Here is a 14,426-nt window from a genome sequence, read left to right on the forward strand (position 1 = left end):
TGGAGACCAATATCAAGCCCTGGGTTTTTGTTATTTCAAGGGAGTGGGCACCAAAGGCCTTATCTCTTTTTTCCTTTGTTGACAACATACCCTTATCCTTCCTGGGTCCTGGGGTGTCTGCTTGATAGTGCTGGCATTTAAATGCCCTAGATAGGAGAAGTCACAAACTTTTCTCTATTTTTAAGGATGCTCATTGCAGTCTCTAGCAAGGCTCATTGAGCTACAGGGCTGTGGGAGAACACTGCTAGTGAAACCAGCAAGCCATAGGGAACCATGCTTCCTTAAATAGAGATCTGTTAAAAACATGAATTAGTGTAAACAATTTGGAAATATAAAAAATTTTATAAATATATTTATTTATTTATTTATTGGTTTTGTTCAATAGGTGTACTTTCAAAGTGTATTTTTCTCATGCATTTGGTTTTTTTTTTAATGAAACAGTTAAGTCCTTTTATTTCCTTTTTAAGAAGGGCCACTGCAATTACATAATGTTTTATTTAAGAAATTATTTATGCGCATTATTTAAAGGATTTTTTGTTAGATTGGTGGTGAAAACTTTATATAGGCCCTCATAAAGGTGAGGCATTGAAGGAAGCGTTAGAAGGAACATATCAAATTCTGTGCAAACTGTTAGAATGCATTAAAAAGTGCTTTGTCTATGCTGGAGTGTGGTAGTGGGCCAATTCACTCACATTATGTTAAATGATGGGTTTTCTTTAATCGTTTAGTGCTTTGGCTTGACACTGCCCCCTGCCCCAAATTCTTGGACCCTGCAGTGTTGAAGGAGCAAACCAGTTTAACTGCAGAGTTGCTATTCTGTCTCTGTAGGTTAATAATAAAGAATTATATATCTGTGAAACTTTATGCTTTGATTTGCTTTATTTATGTTGGTGTTTAAAAAAAATAGAATAAAATAATGTAAATAAACTGTAACTGTGAAAATTTATTTTTTATTTTTACCTATAAATAATGCACAAGAAGAAAATCCCATAACAGACTGTGTACTGTTATCACTATGGATAAATATAGGGTGGTTTTATCACTATGGATAAATATAGGTGGTTTTGGCAAAGTGGTAGTTTTTTCCTGTTTTCAATCTCTTACGTATAATTGCAACTTTATTTTACTGGAAGGGAAGGGGCAAAGAGAATAAACAATTTATTCAATATAGGCACTTAACTGGCAAATGGTTCCCTATCTAAAAACACATTTGCAAAATTTAAGCAGAACTTTGAAGGTGGAAGTGAAAATTCATGAACTTCTGTGTTAACAGAAAAATGAAATGTTCTTTGTGTTTGTTCAGACTGTATAAAAATGTAATTATTAATAATCACTAATTTGCCTCTGTCTCTTCAATTTAATCATACCATGGAAAATAAATTACAGTAATTCTTTCCTCATGGTAAATACAGAATACACTTTTCAGGTGTAATGGAGGTTATTTTATGCCAATTGTTGACATGCCTACCTACATGAGCAATTGTTGTGTGATTGGTAGTAGTGGAAAATTATACCTGAAAATTAAGAAGAAAATTAAGGCAACAAATAATATATATTTGAACTTGTGTTAGTGAAGGCTTGCCGAAACTACTATTTAACACCTGCATCTATGTAATTTTATTAGTCAGTGGATGAAAATCTCTGTATGAGGGGAAAATACTGCTGTGACCAAAGGAAAACTGAAATTCTTGCAAAATAAGTTCTTAATCAGAGAAAAGAGAATTATCATAGAGGCAGCGTACACAGTCCAGTAGTGCATGTATAAGGTCTTCTCTGATCGTCTTTAATATATTAACTGTTTTCTGTCTAAATGGTATTTATCTGCAATATTCATGTCATGGACCTGGGCAAATGTTTTAAAATAGTTAGAACGAGTTCTATGAAATCTAACTCAGAGTATTTTTGTACTGAATGAAAAAAAGTTCTGCAAATTGGTATTGAGTAAGGTTAAAAATTAACAAGAAGAGCTGAACAGATATTTCCTTGATATCATACTTTTACTTAGATCACTATAGATAATTTCTGAGTGTCAGGTGAAAAACAGAAGTTAAGTTGAAACCACAGAATAAATCATAGTCTAATTAAGCCCTTGTTTTTCCCGAAGCAACAAAGAAAGATCTTCATATTCTTCACGAGAAATATGTTGGTGTATCTTCTTAATTACTATTACCATACATGGTTTCTGTTGCTGTCATCCCCACAAGTGATACTTATATATTATCTACAAACAGTCCTAGTTATTAACTAAAAAATCCGAATCAGACAATGTGGTCACTCCTTGTCCTGGGAATTTGTAATTCTGACTACACAGATTTGTGAAATGCTCTTAAAAAAATTAGTGATGTATTGGCATAGGCTGCTCTGAAGCACTCCCTAACCCTATGGACTGTAAATGTAGATTAACCCCCAGTGACTCCTAGAACTAGATGAGTAGATACAAAAGTTAAATACCTGTTAAGTACAGTACCGTTGTCTTTTTCGGTGGATTGTCCGCGGCTCCTGGTTAGAGATCTGTGGAGTTGCTGAATGAAAGTGTCAATGTTTTTTAGTGTCATTCACCCATTTTGCAACTGTCAAAAAAAGGAAAAAAAAGCTTAGAAGGAAAAAAAAAAAAATGTAGAAAAAATTAACTGTGGTAGAGAATGAGCTGCTTTGGTCCCAGCCAGGTCCTCTCCACCTCTGCAGTTGGAGAACTGGGATTATTTCTTTAAACCATCTATCTTGAAGGATTTAAACAGCCAAAATATTCTGCTTGACTAGTAGAAATGGCTTAACATCTGCAACAGATTGATGTTTTTTATGTTAAAATTTGTCATGGTGACTTTTAAAATTTTCCAAACCCCAGCTTTCAGGCTCTTCATGTATCAAACAGGTAATGCAAGTCAGCAGAGTATCCGAACCATGCTGAATGTAACAGATTCCTTCAGTGGTATTTTGTTATCCTTTGCTTGGAGTTTGCTTTCTGAAGCAATGACCCGTGTGTTTTTTATTTAAGCTGGAGTGAAAGCTAGAAAGAATACTTTTTAATCAGATCTTACTGCTGGTCTTCAATATGGTTTGAGTAAAATGTTTCCCAGTAAATGGAATGGCAAAGAAAACTCATAATCTTGCCGCTGTTGCAGCGTTGTGTGACTGAAAACTGGAGTTGTTAAACTGCAGCAAAACTTTTCAGTACTGGCAGTGACCTGCTGTGTACAGCATTGGGAGCAAACCTGTGAAGGAGTTTAGGCTGCAAATTACTCATTTGCACAATATATGAAATAACACATTGATGTGACACACATGAAATTTGTTTATCTCAAGTACTCTAAAGCCGTTGTTAAAGTACACTTTAAAAAATCCAAATGTAATTGTATTCTGTAGCAATAATTAGTTCTGGAACAATTCTTTGTACATGCACTTAAAAAGTGCCTTTTTACTTAGTGCATATATGTTATAGGCATATAATAAGCAAATCATGCTGTTTTAGAACTCAAATAAATGACCAAATTATCCAATAAGTTATACTAATAAATATATCCTGTCTTATTACCCTCAAAGAGCAGGAATCAATATGAACCTTTCCGTTTCAGGAGCATGAAAATAGAGTTTTTTATTCCTTTTATTATCTTCATCATATCTCTCAGTGAGATTGTACCAAAATTTAGTATTTTAGAGACTCCCGTTCAACTCTCTTAGAATTTTAGTTCTATGCAAAGTTTCCAAAGTCAGTTGGTTTGAGGTTGTCTGTATATTATTCATTAGTCCTCCTGGAGCTTGAAAATTTCTATTTTTGAATTAGCAACTCTTTTTCTGAATCTTTGCTTCAGGAAACCTCCCAGGGAATCCTCTGCATGCTCTCTGGAATCTAAGTAAACAGGTGTTAATATCCAGTATTAAGATTTGTTAAAGAACCAGCAAAAGGAATAAATGCTGTATTTCTCAATAAAATGGCAAAAGAAAGAATGGGAATGTTGCACAAGAAAATTATCTGATTGTATTCCGTTAGTGATTTCACATACTCCTTTATGAGTAGATGGCGTGAGACAATTTAAAGCCCAAGCCCAATTAATTCTCATCACAGATCTTCTACCCTAGAGATGTTATTTATAAAAATTCGTTCACTTGTAATTTTGGGCTTGAGAGAAAAACAAAAAGCACCTTAAAACGAACCAACTGTCAAACCTGTGGAGATGTTGGTAACCTTGATCACTCTCATTGGGAAGTGCCCCCTAAAGAGCCAATGGAATTAGCAATTTTCTTTCCTTCATAACACAACTGGGACAGAGAAACCCCGTTTTCTTTAGTGGGAAGCTTGGACGCCCTCCAGTCAACTGGGAACAAAGAGTTGTCTGTCAGGGTCCAGGGAGCCCCCACATCTGCTCTTTAAACAGGATGTGGGGAAGGGTAAAATCCTCTCCATTTGTGACGCTAACATGGCTTTGAGAACACCTGGAATTACTGGACCCAGCATTTGAAGCTTATCTCTGGAGTTGATTTCTGATAGACTAAATCCCTTCAGAGGCCAGGTTTCTGTGTTGTGTGGGAGATTGGAGTTTGGGCAGATTTTCCACTGAAGGTACTGAACACTAAAATCTGAACCCAGCCCTCCCTTGAAAAACTGTAAAATAATTTAAACAAATCACTTCTAGGAGACTGTTTAGCCTGATTCTAGATTTAATTAAAAAAAAAACACCTCAAAACAAATGATAAAACAAAATAATAAACAAACAAGCAAAATCTTTGAGTAGAGTAGGTTTTACTGCATTTCATTGCCACTCAGAATTTTGTAAGCAAAAACAAATTTATGGCTTTTTTTTTTTTTTTTCCCCTTTCTGGTTTAGTTGATTTAATTGGTGTGAATATTCAATGAAGCAGAGAACATTAAACACATAATCAGGTTCTTTAAGGAAGTTTTTTCTATGCTTGAAAGAGTGCTAAAAAATACCTGTGCATTTTCAGTAGAGCATGAAAGTGTTTCCTCTGATTAACGCGCAGTGAAAATGGCCCAAGTACGTCATATTAGCAGTCAGCTTTTAGAGGAATGTATTTCAACAGTTTCTGAGATAAACGACTAGTAAATAAAAGAAAGAAATATTTTGGTAGACAATTTGTATTTATATATTTCTTCATCATCTATCTCTGTTTCCAACTAAATATACTGTCAGAGAATGCTGTAAAAATTTACATAAGTAGTGCTGTTTACTTCTGTTAAGTCTGGCTTTGGTTTTTGTGTATCATGTCAAAAAGATATGTTGGGTATGTATTATTTTGTTTGTTTCATTTGCAATGGGGAAACCATAAATAGGCTACCATGGCCTCTTAACTCTGCTAGATTTGAGGAATAGTTGTTACAAAACTTGTCTGGAAGCTTATAAAAACTCTTTCTATTTCAAATATTTTTTTTTTAGTCAGTGGCCTGCCTGCATATTAGGTAGTAATATAGAATGAATTTTAATATAAAAATAAAGAATCCACTTCAGAATACATGTTGCAGTAGATTTTACAAAACAGTTGTAATAAAAAAATGTGGTTACAGTCATCTTTATTTTTGGAATTTTAAAGTTTGTGGAAAGCTCTGAAAGTCAAGGGTTTGACAGCCATAATTGAAAGCATGTGTTATTGAAACTAGTAGATAAGTACGTTAATGACTGCTTTTTTTATTCATTCCTCATCATGTATGATATCATATAATCTTAAAAGTATATCAACTTGTTTTTGATGTTTTTAGTATTGGAAAAACCTGGCAATGAAGGGGGTGATGCAGTATTTGTTGAGGGGCAATTACGTATGTTTATTCTTGCTGTTTCGTTTTTATGGCAAATCCCAAAAGTTAAGAATGCTTATGGGTATTTCAATCATTTGAGTATTTGCTAGTTTTCTTGAGACTTCTACAAATCTCAGTGATGTGCTCAGAGTATCAAAATTTGTTTGTATTCAGCTTTGGTGACTAAGAACGAATGTTCAATTTCATCTGTTGTATAATTGTCATCTTAAAAAGTCTTTAAGAAGTCACAAATTACAAAAGAGTTAATGTCTTAGATGGGGTTTGTTACATCCTTCTTAGCGAAGAAGTCTGCAAAATACTGAAACTATAGCACTGGACACATAAGTTCAAATAATGATAAGATTGTTTGAATTATTAGTTTTAAATCTAAAAATAAAAAATATTTTAAATGTAAAAAGTTAGGTGCTGGAAGGAAAATCCTGGTGACAGCAGTGGTGTTAATCTGGCTGGTTCACAGTTTGCCTTCACTCTTTCTTCTGACAGTTTTAATGCCGTGTAATCCTTCATAATCTAAAACTGGCTATGCACTTCCTTTTACTGTGAAATAAAATATCACCTAGAGGTAAAAAGAAAAGAAAGAGTAACAGTAATAAACAAAACCCCCAATGAAAATAACATATGTTTTTTCTAATTACTGGGGAGAAAGTACCATAGTTGCTATACCTTTTAGAATAATTTTCCATTACTATGCTGCTGGCAATCTCTTCAACATTTAAGAAATATGTTTTTCTGAATTGCTGTTCTGAGATGATTGAGTTGCACATACAGCTAGAAGCTGCTATGCTGTTGGCTTGTTGGAATAAAGCACAATGAAAATAATCCTAGGTGTTGGCTGTCATAGTAGGAAAATCTTATTTAAAACATCACATTCTTTGTGAATGCTGTAATAGGAATTTTTCTTATGTTAGAAACTTGTTTTTTAAAAATAGTAGTACTTAGCTTGAATTGATGTTTAGTTATCTTTTTCAGTCAAGTATTTTCAAACTTTTTTTTTTGTAAATTTTAAGTATATTTTTAAGAAGGACAGTATAAGGAAAGCATAGCAAATATGAAGGACCATTGATTGGTAGTAAGGAAAAAATAATATGTGAGAGTAGTTAAAATGTTATATAATTTCTGTTTCTCAGGAGTTAATATATGCATGTCAATACTGGCAATGAAATTTTCTTGAAATCCTTACTGAGCTCAGAAAATTCTCTGCTGTCCAGAGTGTACAGGGAACAAATGCAAAAACATTTTGATGTTATAGTTAAGTGCCAGTGTATTACAAAGATTGAATAATATAAGCTTTTTGTGTCAGAAAATTCTTTGATGTGTTTGGCATTAGATTTTTGTGGGAGATATATATATATAAAATAGATCATTACATAAATATTTTTAATTACTAGTAGTCCATGTTATAATAGAGAAGTCAACTAATGGTTATACCTAACTATTACAGTGGGTTTAAGGTTGCATTTTAAAATTTTAAAGGATATAAATTTCTTTTTCTCTACATGTGTTTAACTGTCTTGAAGATAGATTAGTTTTTGTTCAGTTGTATAACTGTACTTTTTCTTTATTGAGCCATTTCTCTTCTTCTACCTTAGGGGAACGTGTTTGCCGAACAAAAAATATCATAGTGTGTTACCCGTACACTTGAAAACAAACTGGAAATAAAGAGCAGTCGTGCATATTATGGCTTCCCTGTCTAAAACACACATATAATGCAGTCTCTTCTTTCTTTTTCTTTGAGTTTAGGAGGCTAGAAACTAACTGGCTTTTAAAAAATATAAAGTTCATATTAGATTTCTTTCAATTTTTATATCCAAACCAATTAGCAGTGCTTTCTTTTCAAGTACTTTTAAGGAACATGCAAAATAAAAATACCTGGCAATTATTTGGTAACTCCTGTAAGATCTGTAAAAAATAATGGCTGGAATATAGGGCAGATGAAATTACAGACATGGCAGTAATCGACCATGATACTGCAAAAATTAATTAAAAATGTAATAACTAAGTAAAAGCATGAGGATGTTATGTTTCCCAGGATCTTTAGGGCGGGAGGAGCTGTCGGTGGAGGGCAGGACGGGGCAGTTGCAGTAACGCTGCGGAGTTACCCACCTGCCGGAGGCTCGGGCACCGCTCGCCCCTCGCTCCGCCGTGGCGCTGCTCGACCGGCGGCACCGGCGGGTGTCCCGCGGCCACCGCCGAGCCTGAGCTGCCACTCGGTACCGCTGAGCTCCCCGTGCCCTTCCCCTGCCACATCTGACAGCAGCGGGGGCCTCCACCTCAAAGACTTTGTTAAGGATTAGAGGGCTTTAGCAGGAGTTCTGTGGTTTCATTGCCCGGAGCGTTGGAAAATGCGGTTGCAGCTTACACGGGTAGAGGTTACAATCCGTTTTGAAAAATGAGTTACTAGAGGTCCCCACTACACTGTGGATTAAATAATGTGAACTGAAGCACTGAAAAAAATAAAATGAAGGTGGAGAGGACAAAGGGAAGGAATAACACCAACAAGTAAACTGGGCACACAGACTACTTCTGGAAGTACTTGGGTTGCCTTGACACAAGTGTAAATATCTTAATAGTTATTTCCAGTATGTATTTGGCTAGTGACAAGTCTCCGTAATATCTTGCATCCTTTTAAATTTATATATTAATTAAAAATGGAACATATCGTTCCCATGTGAATTAACCGAGATACTCTCTGAGTGCAGTTTAAAAGATCAGTATCATAATTTAAGCCATAGAAAACACAGGTGCAGAGAACATAAATAAGATTGCACATGTTTTAGCCATTCCATATCATGAACTGTTTAATTATCCTTCTTTGCTTGTAATTGAATATAGCCAAACCAGGCTTGTGTTTATGAACAGCAATGGGTGATATTTCTTACAAGGTTCCTTTATGAGATTGCCGTCTTAACTGACACTCTTGACCAAAAGTAATTTTATTGCCTTTAAGCCTGTCAAGATCAGTAGGTGATTCTTTTTTCACAGCTTGATATCAGATGAGACTAGTGTGCACATGGAAATATTATTTGTGCTAAGATGTAAATGATTAAGTTTTATAGCAGAGAGTTAAGAAAGCTTGCAGTTTTTTCTTTTTAAATGGGCATGAAAAGCATAGATGTGCGTCATCAGTGGTAACAGTCATCTCTAAGGAAAAAGCACCTGCCAGGAAACTTCATGGGACAGGGAAATGCTGTCTGTGTTCACACCATGGCTCTTAGTGTAAAGCCTGGTTGGAACTATGAGCTTGGATGTTTTTGTTGACATCTTCACAGCAAACTGATATGTCCTATTTGTATTCCCAGTGAATAAACATCTGTATCACCAAGCCTGCCTGTTGTTCTCAGCAAACAGAGACTGCATTACTTCAACCTCTGGAAGAAGTCATTGCCATGGTCTGGGAGCTGCATGGGTTTACTTTATCTGGTCCTGGCTATGTTGCTGTTGCTTGGTGCATCAGTTGGATGAGGGTGGTTGGGATGGCTGTATTTTCCAGTAGTCTGAAGACCTCTGGATTTCAGCTTTATTTACAACTGGGTTTATATGTGGCTTTTGGTGGCTTTCTCAAGCTCCTAAAATGACCACATTTTGCTGTGAGTTTGCCTATCTGGTCATGTAGAAAGTGTTGGATGGAAAGGAAATATGAAAGAGGGGTGAAACCCTACTGACCTCTGAAGTCAGTGTCAGAATTGCAGTCAACGTGTTTATTAGTAATTAGGAATGACACTTCAGATATAACCATACCCCAAAACAGACTTGGCATCACAAAGAAGAAAAGAAAATATCACTTTTGTTGAAGTTTACTACATGGAAGCAACATATAGACTTTTATACATGTTTTTCAGTTTGGAGAGGGGCTAGGTTTTTTCAGGCCAGTGTTAGGCTGGAGAGAGGTTTTCAAAGAGGTCACCAAGCTGTTGGAATAATTAATGTGACATTGTTGCAGTTAGTCGGTTTGTCATGTTGGGGCACTGGAGTGACATTGAGGCTGGTTGATCTCTTCCAGAAACCTCTGAACTCTGAGAATAAGTTTAGAGGTGATTATAGTACACTGTATCATTTACATAACTTATCTATCAGTAACACTTCCCATATTGTCAAGTGTGTGTGTTTATATATATGCCTGCTGAAAGGATTGGGTTCAAAGGATAAACTCTGACAGTGATGTGGACTCTATTTGACCTTGTCAAAAGGTAAGTACCTCCTCTTTGGTTGTACTGCTTTTCATAAAAGTAAAACCAAATGTCTGCATGAGTCATTTCTTCTTCCCCTACACCGTCTGTGCAGGACTTGTAAGAAAAAGGAGCGAGTCTGATTATAATCCTTAAGCTTTTGATGAGAATCTATTTTAGTTTTTGTTTACATACATTTTATATTGTTAAAGACTTGAGTCAAGTTTAGGATAAAGGACTGAAATAACAGGTATTTGGGTCACTGTTGATTGTCAGCAATGTCTGTAAGTGTGGATTTTCACCAGTTTTCATGCTATATTAATCACAAAGTTTGAGAGCAGTGGTGGGACCTGTCTCCTTGCCATCAGCCCTCAGCCTGTGTGCCGGATGTGTCAGCACAATGCCACTGGCAGATGGAGGAGTTGCAGTAAATATGCACAGTTATGGTTTAAGTGAAAAAGCTGTGGGAAAGGAAATACATTAATCCACTGCGGCTGTTTTTGCTTTTATGTAAGCCTCTGTAATAAATTGTGAGTTTTTCCTGGACTTAGCCTTTAAATTTCTAGATTCCTTTCTTGATTGGAGGAGGGAGTAGAATAAAAATTTAACTGTAGCATTAAAAACCTCCCAAAAACCAGAAGCAACTGAAAGTTAATTAGGTCGTGCAGGTGAAAAGAAGTCCTCTTCTATGTGGCCGTTTTCTTGAACACACTTCAGGAAATCTTGGTGTAGCAGATCATAAAATGCACTCTTGCATGCAGGTGCATTGTTTGTTTAGGTAGTGTTGTGGAAGTGATGTTTAGGAAGTGCTTTAAAGGCAGAAAAGATCACATGCCTGAATCTGGGAAGAGATAAACTTGATGAACCATTGAGTACAAACTTGATATTTGAAAGTATACTAAATGTTTGGTCTTTTGACTCATTGGGGTTTTGATACTTCCTTCCTACGTAATCAGGAATTTCACTGAAAGAGTGTATCTGATATCTGATTCTCTTTCTTTGATATTTGCAGTTTTAGTAACATTTAGCATATAATTGCTCAGGCCAAAAAGGAAAGGACATTGAAAATTTTACAAAACTTTTATTTTTTTAAAATTCAAAAGTATTAATATAGTTTTGTGCTTCAGACACCTAATTTTTGTTTTTATTCTTATGTCATCATCTTGTTATTTTTTCAGTCACTACAATTTTTATATCCTGAAAGGACCTGGTATGCTAAGAAGGAAATTTCATGTGCCATAGAAATTTGGAGGAAAATAGCTTTTCCGTCCTATTTCCCCTTCTCCACTTGTAAATCATGTACCTTTGAGGTACATGAAATCTTTATTCCTTGCTTTTACATTGGCCTCTGCCCAGTGTGGCAGCAGTGCAGGATACCACTGTGGTTGTTCCAGTGCAGGGTCTCCAGTGTCTCCATAGGGTTCTGAGGGAGGGTTTAGGCTCCTGCTCTCTGCAGATGCCACAGCTGCTCTTGTGGCATGTGACATGGCTAGTTTGCCTGTTTGATGTTGGTGTGGGTGTTGCTGCAAGGGCTGGTGACAAGTGGCTGTGCACTGAGGACATGGGTAGCAGGAGCTTAAGCTTTCTCTGCAGAAGTGCTGCTAACATGGAATAAAATGCCTGCTCAAAAAGGGATAGGAGCAGCAGAGGTCGGCACTGATCCAAGCTTAATGTATCTGCAAGCTGTGCCAGTTGCTTTTGGTACTTGTTGGGATGGATGAAGCTGTGGACAGAGCTCTGTGTTGTTACATCTCAACCCATTTCTTGTGCTCAAGCCAGTTTATTTTAAGCTATCTTGAAATATCTCTATGCTGCACCATAGTGGGTAATGTATGCAAAGTCATGCATCTCAGTGCTATCAGTTGCAAATTACTCTCCTGTCACGTGGAAACCTTACAAGGAAAAAAAGATAAATAGATGTAAATAGTGTAAGACTCAAGTTAAACTGTTGCTGACTTTTAAGTATTGCTTACTTGCTTTCCAGAAACTTTTGTGGAAGCTGGAAATTCTCTAGGTAAAGGTGGCACCTAAGGACACTGCTGAATTAAGCCATGGCTTATGTGTGTTCTGTTGTGTCAGTAATTTCATATCCTCCTAAGAGCTTGTCGATCTTCTCACAAGGGTTTGATGTGAACAATGTCAGGGCAGAAGCTGATGTAAAATACGTATTACACAGCCAAGTCATGCACAGTGAAATGGGTAAACCCACATGCATATGGCCTGTGGGCGCCTCCTCACTGGTTAAATGTTACTTTTGTCAGGTCTCTCGTGGTACTTATGTACATGATCAGTTTTGTTCACCTGCTTGTAGCTTTTCACTGAAAGCGCATTGAAAAAATACAGATATTACCTAAATAAGCTAAAGATCAGGAAAACTGCAGCAGAGATAATTAAAAAAAAAAAGTTATTGACGTACATTGTGAGCAGAATAACTTCAACCCTCAAAGCAGCTTTTGTCCTTAGGGAAAAATCCTTTCCAGAGAAAAATTTTTTATTGGCCAGTGCTAGCTATGATGCAGATGGGGCACCTAATTCCCTTGTGAAGGAGACATTGTAGCCATGTAAAAAGGAGAAGATGCAGATGTTTTCCTTGTTCAGATCCTCTGCTCAGTTAATGCCATACTATGCACCATGTGTGCACCGTGCCATGTGGATCCTGCAAGTCTAAGAAAGGCTTTCTTTCAACATCCACTGCACCATTCCAGAGCTCTGGCGACACAGATCCCCATCACAACCTTTCTCCTCGTGCGTCTTTTCTAGTGCTTGACCCGTGCCAGATACATAAGTATCTTAGGAATTAAGTTCTTCAGACTAATTTCCCTTGCTGCTTGTTTTCCCATGTAAGACGTTGTCCTTTTCCTGCATGAGTTACATTTATTTGTAGTTAGATAAGAGGTACAATTTCTTGTTCACAACCACAGGATAGCAATCTGTAGTTTCATCAATGTTTGCACAACTTTCTGCCACCTTTGCATTTTGAGATACAAAATGCGAATCTCTTTTACCCCACAAGCTGACAGATTGCTTTTCTTCTTAAGTGTTTAATTGTTCTGTGACTTGTCAAAGTTAAATATCCCAGATGTTTCCATCCTACCAGATAAGGGGAGAATTTTTCTTGACCTCAAGAAAACAGACTGAACAACAGTCTAATATTTTGTTGGGGTAGTAAACTGTGGTTCCAGCCTCTTGTCTGAGTGCCTTGTAATCTGTGCCCCTAATGGAAATATCCATTGGCATATGTGGAGACTGAGAGGAAGGATTATACAATGTTACTGAGTCTATTTCAGCATCAAGGAAACTAACTCATCAGGTGGGGGAAAGAATTCCTCAGTCTGTTGTATTTTAGAAATAACCTTCTATTTAATTACTTAAAAGCATTTTTAAAGTGCCTTTTGTTGCATCAGAGGACGATGTTGTCTTTCTGATAAATGTCCCTATACAGACTACACAGGCCATGACATTCCTCTTACCCCATCTTGATAATCTGAAAATCTTCTGTGCTGGAGCAGCTCCAGGGCAGTAACATAGGAACATCAGATAAATTCTGTGCTTTGTTCCCTGGTGGGTACATTTGCCAGCAAGTTATACAATAAGATTGTGTGAGAAAAGGGTGTTACACCAAATCCTAATGGGATCTCTTCCCTAGGAATGGGAAAATTAGAAATATATTAATGGCAGTACATAAAGGTATTGATGACTAGAAGAAACAGGACTGACTCTTGACATAATTAAGCTAAGAAAGAAATCTTACACAATCTTCAGAAAGAGTATTGTAAGGCCACTGCTTAATCCCTGTACAATAATTATATCAGGGCCCTAGGTCTGCTGCACTTGCTGCACTGAGCTGGAGAGCTCCATTCTCCTGGGTTTGTAGCAGCTTTTCTTGGGCTGTCCTGAAATTTGGGGTCTCGTTGCATGATGGGGTAAACCTTCTGAATTTGGGGATCATCTACTGTTTTGTTTCCCAAAATACATTGTTCCTCTACCATAGTTTTAATTCATGTTTTACTGCTTTTTTATATATAAACATGTGGGAGTAGTACTATTTTTCTGGTCCTATCCCAAAAGCAGTAGGAGCTGTGCACATTCACTTGCATAGCATTGAACTCCCTTTATCTTTAGCTGAGCAAAACAGAAAGCTTGAAAATTAGTTTGAGGGGACAAGAGAGGCAGGGATCTGATGTGCAGGAGATACAGATTACCCTACACATGTAGCCCAAAAGGGCTTTTAATCTCTCAGACATCATGAGAGTCTGAGATGTACATTGGCTAGTTGAACATAATCTTTAAACAGTCAGTTTCAGTTTCTTACTGTTGGTTATCTTGGTGTATTTTAGTATGTTCATCAGAGGGCTGGGAGGCTTTCAGCCTTCCCCTGAAGAACTGATTATTGCTGACAAATGCGATGGAAGCTTTGTTCATCAGTAAGTGAATATTCATCATAATGAATGACATTAACTATGCTGATTGAATAGTAGTGGCAATCAGTAAGT

General features: G+C 36.6%; 1 protein-coding gene across 4 annotated transcripts in view; it reads left to right on the forward strand.

Moving 5' to 3' along the window:
* Nucleotides 1-14,426, forward strand: part of RBM20 (RNA binding motif protein 20) — a 104,445-nt gene that overhangs the window by 25,445 nt on the left and 64,574 nt on the right. The gene's annotated exons all lie outside the window — the stretch shown is intronic.

This window comes from Taeniopygia guttata, chromosome 6 (assembly GCF_048771995.1).
Source record: "Taeniopygia guttata chromosome 6, bTaeGut7.mat, whole genome shotgun sequence".
Classification (NCBI taxonomy): Eukaryota; Metazoa; Chordata; class Aves; order Passeriformes; family Estrildidae; genus Taeniopygia; species Taeniopygia guttata.